This window comes from Zingiber officinale, chromosome 4A, assembly GCF_018446385.1.
Source record: "Zingiber officinale cultivar Zhangliang chromosome 4A, Zo_v1.1, whole genome shotgun sequence".
NCBI classification, from domain to species: domain Eukaryota; kingdom Viridiplantae; phylum Streptophyta; class Magnoliopsida; order Zingiberales; family Zingiberaceae; genus Zingiber; species Zingiber officinale.
Genome location: NC_055992.1, coordinates 18,025,166 through 18,035,971, shown reverse-complemented (window position 1 = coordinate 18,035,971; position 10,806 = coordinate 18,025,166). Strand labels below are relative to the sequence as shown.

General features: G+C 42.0%; 1 pseudogene; it reads left to right on the top strand.

Annotated features, from left to right (window-relative positions):
• The first annotated feature begins 7,687 nt into the window (after positions 1-7,687).
• On the top strand, positions 7,688-10,412 carry LOC121972280 (annotated as a pseudogene).
• Positions 10,413-10,806: the final 394 nt, after the last annotated feature.

Below are 10,806 nucleotides of genomic sequence, written 5' to 3'. Positions count from 1 at the left end.
TTTTTTAAGCAAGTATGGAATTAAATTTTGCGAGTCATCTAAGTTAATACTAGACATTAAAGCACTTACTGTGGGTTTTGGTCCTTCGGAAACGGATGCGAATCCGTGGCTTCGCTCGGACTCGGTGTCTGATTCGCTCTCGGTCTCTGAATCGGACTCGAACTCGGACTCGGTGTCGATAATGTTCGCTAGTACTGGTAGAGCGAGAAGGCTCGGTTGCTCTTCAACGGATCCAGATTCATCTGATGACTCAGACCAGGTTGCTTTCAACATATGTTTCTCTGTCTTACTTGTACCTGCAACCATCGTAATACCTTCCTCGGCCGAAGTAGTATCATTCTGTTCATCCAATTCAAATAAATCATTTAAATCATGCTTACTTGTGTTTGACATACCTTCGTGAAGTTCTATCAGATTCTCCCACAGCTCCTTGGCGCTTGAGAATGGGTCGGCACGATTCAGCTCCTTATTCGTTAAGCCGCACTGAAGTGTATACGTTGCTTTTGCGTTTGCTTCTACCTTTTTGATAAGGTTCGCGTCCCAGTTCTCGTACGGTAGTGGCTTGCCGACACCGTCAGTTGGCAGGTGAAGCCCGGTTTTGACGATCATCCAGACTTCAAAGTGAGTCTGGAGATACGCTTCCATCCGACCCTTCCAGTCTCCGAAATCATCTCCGGAGAAGAGCGGTGGGCGAGCAGTGTTATAGCCTTCTTGGAGAGCCATTGAATCTTGCACGAAAAAATGAGCAAAAAACTTGTCCCAGGACTTAATCCTGGATTAGTAGTGTGGTAGAAGGATAGAAAAAGAAATTTACGAGTTTCAAGAAAAAATAATAAAATAATAATAAAATATTATTAAAAAAATATTTTAAATTATTATTTCAAATTTTGTCAAATTCAATATTTTATCAATACTAATAAATCGTGAAAGGATGAAAGTGTATTTTTCGAAAATAATTTTGGAGGGAAAAAACGAAAGGCGTAAGGTTTTATTTTTACCCTATAAACACGACAAAGCCACAAAAAAATGCTTGAATGGTGGTTGCACCAGTTCAAAGCGACCCCGCTCTGATACCAATTATTGGATCGAGAAGCGCTAGAGGGGGGGTGAATAGCGCTTGTGGCTATTTCGTTCGATTATCGGAAAACTATCGGAGTTAAAACGTGCAGCGGAATAAGCGGAAATAAAATAAAGAGACAACACAAAGAGACAGGTCGATTTTACTTCGTTCGGAGCCTAAGTCGACTCCTACTCGAAGGCCCGCGATCCTTGATCGCTTCCGGTGGGCAACAACTATAAGCTCGTTAAAAGATTACAATTATGAGTACAAATAAAAGTTATCAAAAATTATACCGACAACAAGAAATGCTAATTCTGAAGCTTTGGGTCGTCGGGCACTTGTAGTAGCACTTCGGAGCGTCTTTTGGAGCAGCGTGTAGATGAAAGATCACTTAGAATTCGTTGTATTTTGAAGCTGCACCTCAACCCTCCTTTTATATGCGATTCCGGGCGCCTGGATCCCTTCCGGGCGCCTGGAGTGTGACGTGGCCAACCAACCAGGATGCTCCACGTGGCGAAGTCGCGCAGAGGATAGAATTTGGTCCCGGGCGCCTGGACCTGTTCCGGGCGCCCGGACAGCCTTTTTCCAGCAGGTTCCTCACCTGCAAACAAAGGATAGTCCGAGCAAAATACCCTGCAAGACAATGTTAAAATATGATAAAACACAGTAAGTAATAATTGACAATCTTCGGACTATCCGAGTCTGACTTTGGATTTCCTACCGGAAACCCTAGGTCGACCCGACGCCTACTGTTCCCTCTACGGGGAACGCGTCCTCACCTACTCCACTCAGGAGATTTACCTGTTGCCAGTGCGATCCTCCAGATCGACTGGACTTTTGCTCAGCACTCGATGCTTCCGGACTTTCTGCTGGACATCCGCTTCCCAGCTAGTCCAGACTTTCACATGGTTCGCGACACCAGGACTTTCCACCTAGGGTTACCACCCCCTAGGATTTTTGCCTGAAGCCATCGACCTGCCAAGACTTTCCGCATAGGGTTACCACCCCCTAGGGTTTTCCCTTTGCCTAACCGCAGCTAGGACTTTTCTCCACCTAGGGTTACCACCCCCTAGGACCTAGGGTTACCACCCCCTAGGGTTTTCACCTGCCTAACCGCAGTTAGGACTTTCCTGAAACCTTATTCAACATGTTAGATAACAGAGAATCTTAACTTTGAATCCCTTTGCCATTATCAAAACTTAGGTTCAATCGTCGGATGCTTCCTGCACCAACACCGACTTCTAATTTTCTTCACCCTTTGTATTGTCAATATACTTGTTCTTCATTTAATACTTGTACTTTCAAGTTGTAACCATTTTACGGATTGATAGTGATTGCCCACCGAAAGTGGTTAACGACCGCGGGCCTTGGAGTAGGAGTCGACCTAAGCTCTGAACCAAGTAAAATCTTGGTGTTCTTGATTCTCTGTGTCTTTTCTTTTTCCACTGCATCTCTTTGAAATTAATTTTTAAATCACTATTCACCCCCCCCCCTCTAGCTTAAATTCGATCCAACAACTGGGACTTAGGACACGAGGGGGGTGGGTTGCGTCGGCGGAGAGGAGAGGAGGAAAGAAATTGGGATGAGAGGGTGAGCAGTGAAAGGCTTTAGGGCAATTAAATTTAGGGTTTAATAATAAACTTAGGTTTATTTACTCAATCAACTCCCAACCTAATTGGGTGTTCCAACAGGCTTTTATCGGCTTACTAGACCTATCCCCTTAAAATGTGTCTTACAAATTTGTTTAAAATCTTGAAAATTCTTTTAAAATTCCAAAAAAAATTTATAAGTTCATTTCTTAATTAATGTCTATTATTTTGTTTTAACCTGACTCATGGTACCTTACAAGACCGATTCTCCATATCATCTAGACTTTTGCTCAGCGTTCGAGACATCAGGACTTCATGTTGGACGTCTGATCCCCGACCCATTCAGTCTTTCGTCTGGTGTTTGTGCCCCCAGGACTTAAACCTAACATTCTCGACTCTAGGATTTCACCCAATATCCTTGGCCCGCCAAGACTTTGTTAAGTCTCCCAAACCAAAACTTTGCTGCCTAACCGCAGCTAGGACTTTCCACCTGCATAACCACAGCTAGGACATTCAACCTATCTAGCCTCAACTAGGACTTTCCATTTCCTAAGATCACTTAGGACTTTCTTACATACTCAGTTCAACTTGTTAGAATAATAACACAGCTTAATTTTGAACATTTGCCAATATTAAAATACAAGTTTAATTAGCTGGTGCTTCCAGTACCAACACCATTCTCCTACTACCCTTATTGTCTCCATAACACAAGTGGTATGAATCACATGCTATAATTGTACTATCGAAAGTGCTAGAGGGGGTGAATAGTACTCGTGACTTTCATGTTCATTTTGGAAAACTTCAATTAAATACGCAGTGGAATAATTAAACACAAACACAAATGCCAATAGTTTTACTTAGTTCGGAGCCTGTAGCGACTCCTACTCAAAGGCCCACGCTTGTTGAGCATTTACTTCGGGCAATCACTATCAATTCGGAAGTTACAATTTGAAGTACAATATAAATGAAAAATTTATACCGACAAACAAGGAATTAGTAAACTTGAAGCTTCTGGTCATCGGAGTCGAGTTGCAGCTTTATCGGATCGTCCTTTGAACATCACATAGAAGAAAGATTGCCTTTTTAATTTTTCTCCTTACTGCTGCTCGAGACAGGCTTATATAGCCCATTGGGGGCACCCTCAACAGCATGGAGGGTGCCTCCAACCCCGCCGGATCCGCAGTGTGGATAAGCTCTGCTTCGCCTGTAGCTTATCCGCCCGAGGGCGCCTCCAAGCCCATGGAGGGTGCCTTCCATCCCCCGTCTAGGTCGGCCTCAAGCTCTATGGAGGGTGCCCTCGACCTGCTTCCTGTGCTGCTTCGGCCAAGGCATCCGAGGCGCTTCCAAGCTCCATGGAGGGTATCTCGGACACTGATTATCCAAGCTTTTAGTACTTTTTCATTCCCTGCAAGATACGTTAGTCTACAAACAAAGTATACCTTACAAAACAAAGTTAGTACAATAAAATAAGACAAATGAAAGTAATTATGACAGTCACTGGACTGTCTGATTCTGACTTCAGATTTTGATCCGGAAACCCTAGGTCAAACCGACGCCTACTGTTCCCTCACCGGGGAACGCATCCTCACCTACTCCACTTAGGAGAGTTTACCTATTTCTAGTTGATCTTCCAAACCAACTGGACTTTTTCTCAGCGTCCAAAGCTTCTGGTCTTCATGATGGGCATCCGCTCCACGACCCATCCAGTCTTTCACCCGGTTCGCAACATCAGGATTTCAACCTAGGGTTACCGTCCCCTAGGATTTTGCCAGAAGCTCTAGACCCGCCAAGACTTTCTGCCTAGGGTTACCACCCCCTAGGACCTAGGGTTACCGCCCCTTAGGGTTTTCCCTTTGCCTAACCGCAACTAGGACTTTTCCTCACCTAGGGTTACCACCCCCTAGGACTTAGGGTTACTACCTCCTAGGGTTTTCTATCTGCCTAACTGCAGCTAGGACTTTTGTCTAAGGACTTTCCTACAATCTCAATCAAACTTGTTAGATAACAAAACAGCTTAACTTTGGACCCTTTAACATAATCAAAACACAGGTTTGATCATCGGATGCTTCCCGCACCAACAATGATATTTTTCTTTTTACTAAAACGAGTATATATTTTTCTCAAAATTTAACATCGTACAAATTTTGATTTAGACATACCTAATGTCTAATCCTGAATTTAACATATGAATTCTAATCTGGCTCAGATTCAGTAAATGGTGGGTTCATTTACTCTGATTATTAGATAAATTATCTCATCTTGATACAATTTTTAAGACAATCTTAACTTATGGGTATGTCTCTATTCATAGCTACATAAGTTGTCCTATAAGTAACATTTTTATCTCTATTTATACTTAACAAATAGAGATGATTGTCCATGTAAGTGGACCAATCTCATCCTGCCAATATACTTATCAAGACTTTAATCCAAAAGGTAATAACATATGCACTGAATATATTATGACATTCTACAACGTGTTACATTTTACTAAGTCACAAAAACTTTTCATATACTTGAAACGACTCTTTAGTCAATGACTTAGTAAAAGGATCTACAAGCATATTATATGTAGGGATGTACTCAAGAACTATCTTTTTCTTGTCAACAATATCTCTTATAAAATTATACTTAATTTCTATATATGTACCTTTGTTGTGATATTTGGGATCTTTGGAAAAATCTATAGTAGCTTAACTATCACAGAACACTATAACAGGACTCCCACTATTCTCAGCAATATTTAGATGTTTCAGCAATCTTCTTAACCAGATAACTTCTTGCACATCTATTGCATATGTAACGACCCGACCCTTCAGCCCATTTGACGGACCATTTGGCGACTAGTCATGTCGTTGACCGTCGACCCTCGGGCGTGCCGTTATTCACTAGGTCTTTCCACCCCTAGCTAGTGGATTTTTGTCTTCCCCAGGATTCCAACTTTAGACCTCCAGGCTTAAGTACTAGAGTTTATGAATTTTGGTAGCCAAGTGAGCGTCGCTCACTTGGCTACCAGGATTCATAAACTCTATTACTTAAGCCTGGAGATCTAGAGTTCGAATCCTGGGAAAAATAAAAATTCACTGGTCAGGGGTGGAAAGACCTAGTAAGTAATGACATGACCGAGGGTTGACGATCGACGACATGAAAAATCACCAAATAGACCGAAGGATCAGATCGTTATAATAGAAAGATGCCTTTGTCGTTGAACAGTGTTAAGGTTGTAAATTATGTACATGTATCACATGGTCAATCTTATTATCACATTTAGTAAATTATGTCCATGTATCACATGGTCAATCTTATTATCACATTTAGTCTTCTAAGAGGTATAGACTTTCCATGTGTCTTGATGCTAGTTTATATTGACCATGGATCGTTAACTTGGTCTTGTATATGGCAATTCTTTAACTGATTACTTATTTTTATAATTTGTTATAAATGATCTATCTATGAAAGAGAGCCTTCATAATTCTTTCACAGGGTGTGTTTTATAAAAAAAATTAAATAATTTAACAATTTTCTCCATTAAAAAAAATATTATCAAAACTTGAATATAAATATTTAATCAATAATTTTACATTAAAAAAATTAATTTTATATAAAAATCTATTTTTAAAAATTTATTTTTTTATTTTTTTTAAAAAAAATTAAATCCATTCGTCCCAAATCTGAATGAAAAATTGTCAAGGAAAATTTTAAAAACATTAATGTTAAAGGTTTTTTTTTTAATTTTTTTTTACTTAGAGCTTCAAAGAATGTAACTTTGAGACGGCCGTGATGTATCCTATTATTCTTTCGCCCCTAGATTATTTATCATCATTTAAGATGACAATGCCCCACTTTAGCCTCATAATCAACACATCAACATGTAGTGTCTAATCCTAATTAGATTGGCTAATTCCCTTCCCCCCTCTGTGACTGCAATTGTAGGTGGTCGAAAGGGGACAAGCGTGACTTTCAATGAAGATGAGATTTTATGATGATTCAGTCTTGGTCCTGGACCTTATGACACAGTTTGATGTCTCATTACATTCCCTCGAGATGTTGCCAAATAGAGAGGATCGAAAGAGAGGACTAAAATTCGTATCTATGATTAAAGAATAAATTGTATGATAATATTAAATAGGTTAATGTTAAATTGTCAGAATCTGGTCAGCTAGAATCAATATATGTAAGTGTACACATGGGTATTTTAGTAATATCATCTGTGTATATTAATTACATGTATGTATATACATACATTTTAATTTGAGGATAAAAAATTCTAGATTCTGGTTAACAAAAATTACCATATTAGATATTGTCAAACCAAATGCAATAATTATGTCTAAACGCTTTAGTTGAGACATGAGATTATCCATCGTGTCAGAGTACAGCACAATATATAGACTTACAATGCCGTTCTGGACCTCGTATATAAATCTTACCTTTGCTGAGGGCATATAAGCATAAAGTCAAAGCCCTTTAATTAGAAATGCCGATTTAACGGCCAATCAAATGCTTCCACGTGCCACGGTATCCACAAATGCTCGAGCCCCACACGCGCACGGTGATGTCCGTCACGAGCCCGATTGAGCTGGGCGACCTGCGCTCCCATCCGCCACACTAAATTCTCAACCATCCAACCATTAGCCGCCACGTCACCTATACAGCAACCGTATCTTTCCCAGAAGTGACCTCACTTGAAACAGAGCAACGGGAACGGAATGAAATGGAGTAGAAAAAGGAATGAAAACGGTGGAGGGATGTGATATCACTTGCTGCTCCACTGCATGTGCTTCCTCAGAATATTAGTTAATGGAGAAGTCAACTGTTAGCCTACAAGGAATAGAGTTGACCTAGAATGGCGGCCTGTTAATAAACGGACGCAGGTGGATTGATTGACGCGAGGATGGATGGGGGACGACATGAATCATGCCTTTCTCTTTTTTTCTTTTGTCACCTTAAATTTCAGTATATAAAACGGGCATCTGGTGGTGTATCGAAAACATTAACAAACCAAAGCTTGATAATCGATCGAGTAGAAGAGCTAGCGATGGCCTTGATCAAGGCAATGCAGCTTCTTGTGACTGTCGTGTTCCTCGGCTGGCTCATGATATGGATCATGATGCCTACGAATACGTACAGAAACACCTGGTCGACTCCGCTCCGGACAAAAACTGACTCTACGTATTTTGGGCGGCAAGGTGTTTGATTAATTTCAACGTTCCATATAACTTGCACCTCTGACGTATATTAATTGACACTGTGTGCAGGAACCAACATCTTGATCTACACATTTCCAATCCTGTTCATTTCGGTGATTGGCTGTATTTATCTCCATCTCGTGAAGAGAAATGACAATAATTGTCAGAGGTACAGGTCAATCAGTAGTACTAGATTGGTATGGAAGAGGCCTGTGCTTGTGAATTGGCCGCTTGGAATCGTTTCTGGAATAGAGTTAACCTTATGCTTGATGTTTTTGGGGCTGCTCATCTGGTTCTACTCCGAGTACCTTGTTACAGGATTCTCCAGACTACAATCTTCTGACGGAGAGAAATTGTGAGACTAATTAAGCCATATATTATATATTACGTAGATATATATACCTACCATTTGTATGTGATTCCCATGCATGCAGGTGGCAAGAAAAGCTAGACAGTGCGGCAATTCGGTTGGGGTTGGTTGGGGACCTCTGTTGCGCCTTCCTCTTCTTCCCTGTCACTCGCGGATCGTCAATCTTGCCGCTCCTCGGCCTCACTTCGGAATCCAGCATCAGATACCACGTCTGGCTCGGGCATATCACTTTGGCTGTCTTCACGGCGCATGGCGTGTGCTATATAATTTACTGGGCAGTCACCCACCAGATAGATGAGGTAATTAACAGCATTAATTAATTAGCAACTAGTCTTGAGAAGATAATTAAGGACAGAGTTATTTCGACTATAGCAGATGGTGAAATGGGCCAACGCCGACGTCGCCAATGTGGCCGGAGAAATAGCCCTGCTTGCCGGATTACTTATGTGGGCGACGACAATTCCCCGCATAAGGCGCAAGATGTTCGAGCTCTTCTTCTACACGCACCAGCTCTACGTAGTCTTCCTAATCTTCTACATGATGCACGTCGGCACCGCTCACTTCTGCATGATCCTTCCCGGTGTTTACCTTTTCATGATCGACCGTTTCTTGCGACTCCTGCAATCGAGAAACAATGCCAGGCTAGTCTCAGCTCGCCTTTTGCCGTCCGAGGCGATCGAGCTGAACTTCGCGAAATCCCCAAGTCTGTGATTTTATTATATTTATTTATGTACCACTTATTGATTCTTCATTGTTCTCGATTAATATAATCAACCTGATCATGTGTTAATCTGCAGGACTTACTTTTGAGCCACTGAGCACCGTTTTCATCAACGTCCCAGGTGTTTCACCACTCCAGTGGCACCCATTCACGGTGACCTCCAGCAGCAACTTGGAACCCGAAAGGCTGTCTCTGATCATCAAGAAAGAAGGGTCCTGGACTCAAAAGCTCTACGCAACTTTGGCTACGCCCCATGTCCAAGATCGTCTCCATGTTAAAGTCGAAGGACCCTACGGTCCCATGTCGAAGCACTTCCTGAGGTTAATTTCTATACACATCACGATCGATCACTTCCTCTGGTTTTCAATTCTTTAAAGTGCTGAATCTTGTAGTACAAAAATATGCAGGTACGATTCCTTAGTTCTAGTGAGCGGTGGAAGTGGAATCACACCCTTCATTTCAATTATCCGCGAACTGGTATACCGAAGAACCACTCTCAACGTTCCAATCCCTGCCGTCTTCCTCATCAGCGCATTCAAGACCTCAGCCGACCTCACCATGCTCGATCTCCTACTCCCCATTTCTGGAAATGTCTCAGACCTTTCCCGCTTGGACCTTCAAATCGAAGCCTTCGTAACTCGCGAGAAGCCGAAATCGTCCGATGGCGCGCAGAATAGCATCCGAAGTGTTTGGTTCAAGCCCTTCCCGTCGGACACTCCCCTTGCTCCAGTTCTTGGTCCCAACGGCTGGCTCTGGTTGGGTGCGGTGGTGGCGTCCTCATTTGTGGCATTCCTTCTGCTCATAGGCATTCTCCAACGTTTCTACATATACCCAATCGACCACAACACGGACGAAATCTACTCTTATGCTGCAAGGTCGACTTTAAATTTGCTCTTCATATGCATTTGCATAATGGTCACTGCGAGCTTGGCAGTTATGGTGAACAAGGAAGGGAACTCTAGGGAAGCGAAACAGATACAGAGTGTCGATGTGCCGACGCCGACGACTTCTCCCAGTTCCTGGCTCCACAATGGAGATAGGGAGTTGGAAAGCCTTCCCCAAGAATCACTTGTCAAGGCCACTAAAGTGCATTTTGGAGGAAGACCACCACTCAAAAGTAAGACTTTCCCATGGTTCTCTTCAAATTTAATTATATGATTCTGATTGAATTGCTGCTCATCATCTTAACTTGAAACCAAATGGGATGTTAAATTGCAGAGATGCTGTTGGAGTGCGATGGATCGAATGTTGGGGTCATGGCAAGCGGTCCACGTGGTTTGCGCCATGAAGTAGCAGACATTTGTTCTTCTGGTCTTGCAGATAACCTGCATTTTGAATCCATTAGCTTCAGCTGGTGATGATATTTCATGTGCGCGCTGTTTCTTGGTGATCGTCGCCTCCAAGTATAAATATGTATATGGTCGATGTTTTTGCATATTAAACGTGATATGAATAATTGTGTGGGCAATTTTTGTTTGAAAAATAATATGAATTGTGTGGTCATCTATAAGACTCTAGAACTATCTATGCATCTTGTTGCTTTCAATCAAAAGGTTTAAAGTCTGTCCAGACAATGTGAATTTTAATTAATGTGCAAATTAGACAAAATCATTCAAAGGCAAATTAGGTACCAAGAAAATGATGAAGATGGTTGATCCTGTCCGGAAGTTGAGTCGGATGAAGGTGGATCTTGTTGGGCGGAAAGTTGACAAAGAGTCGTTGAAGCGCTGGATCTACAGAGTACCCTCCTAAAAAGGTTCACACGGGCAGCCGAAGGCGATAGATGACCAGGACGATGACGCTGTTGTTCTGCGCACACTCAGACAAATCCACCCAGTCGTTAGAAATCAGAAACCAGGGAAAAAATCCCCGGGTCA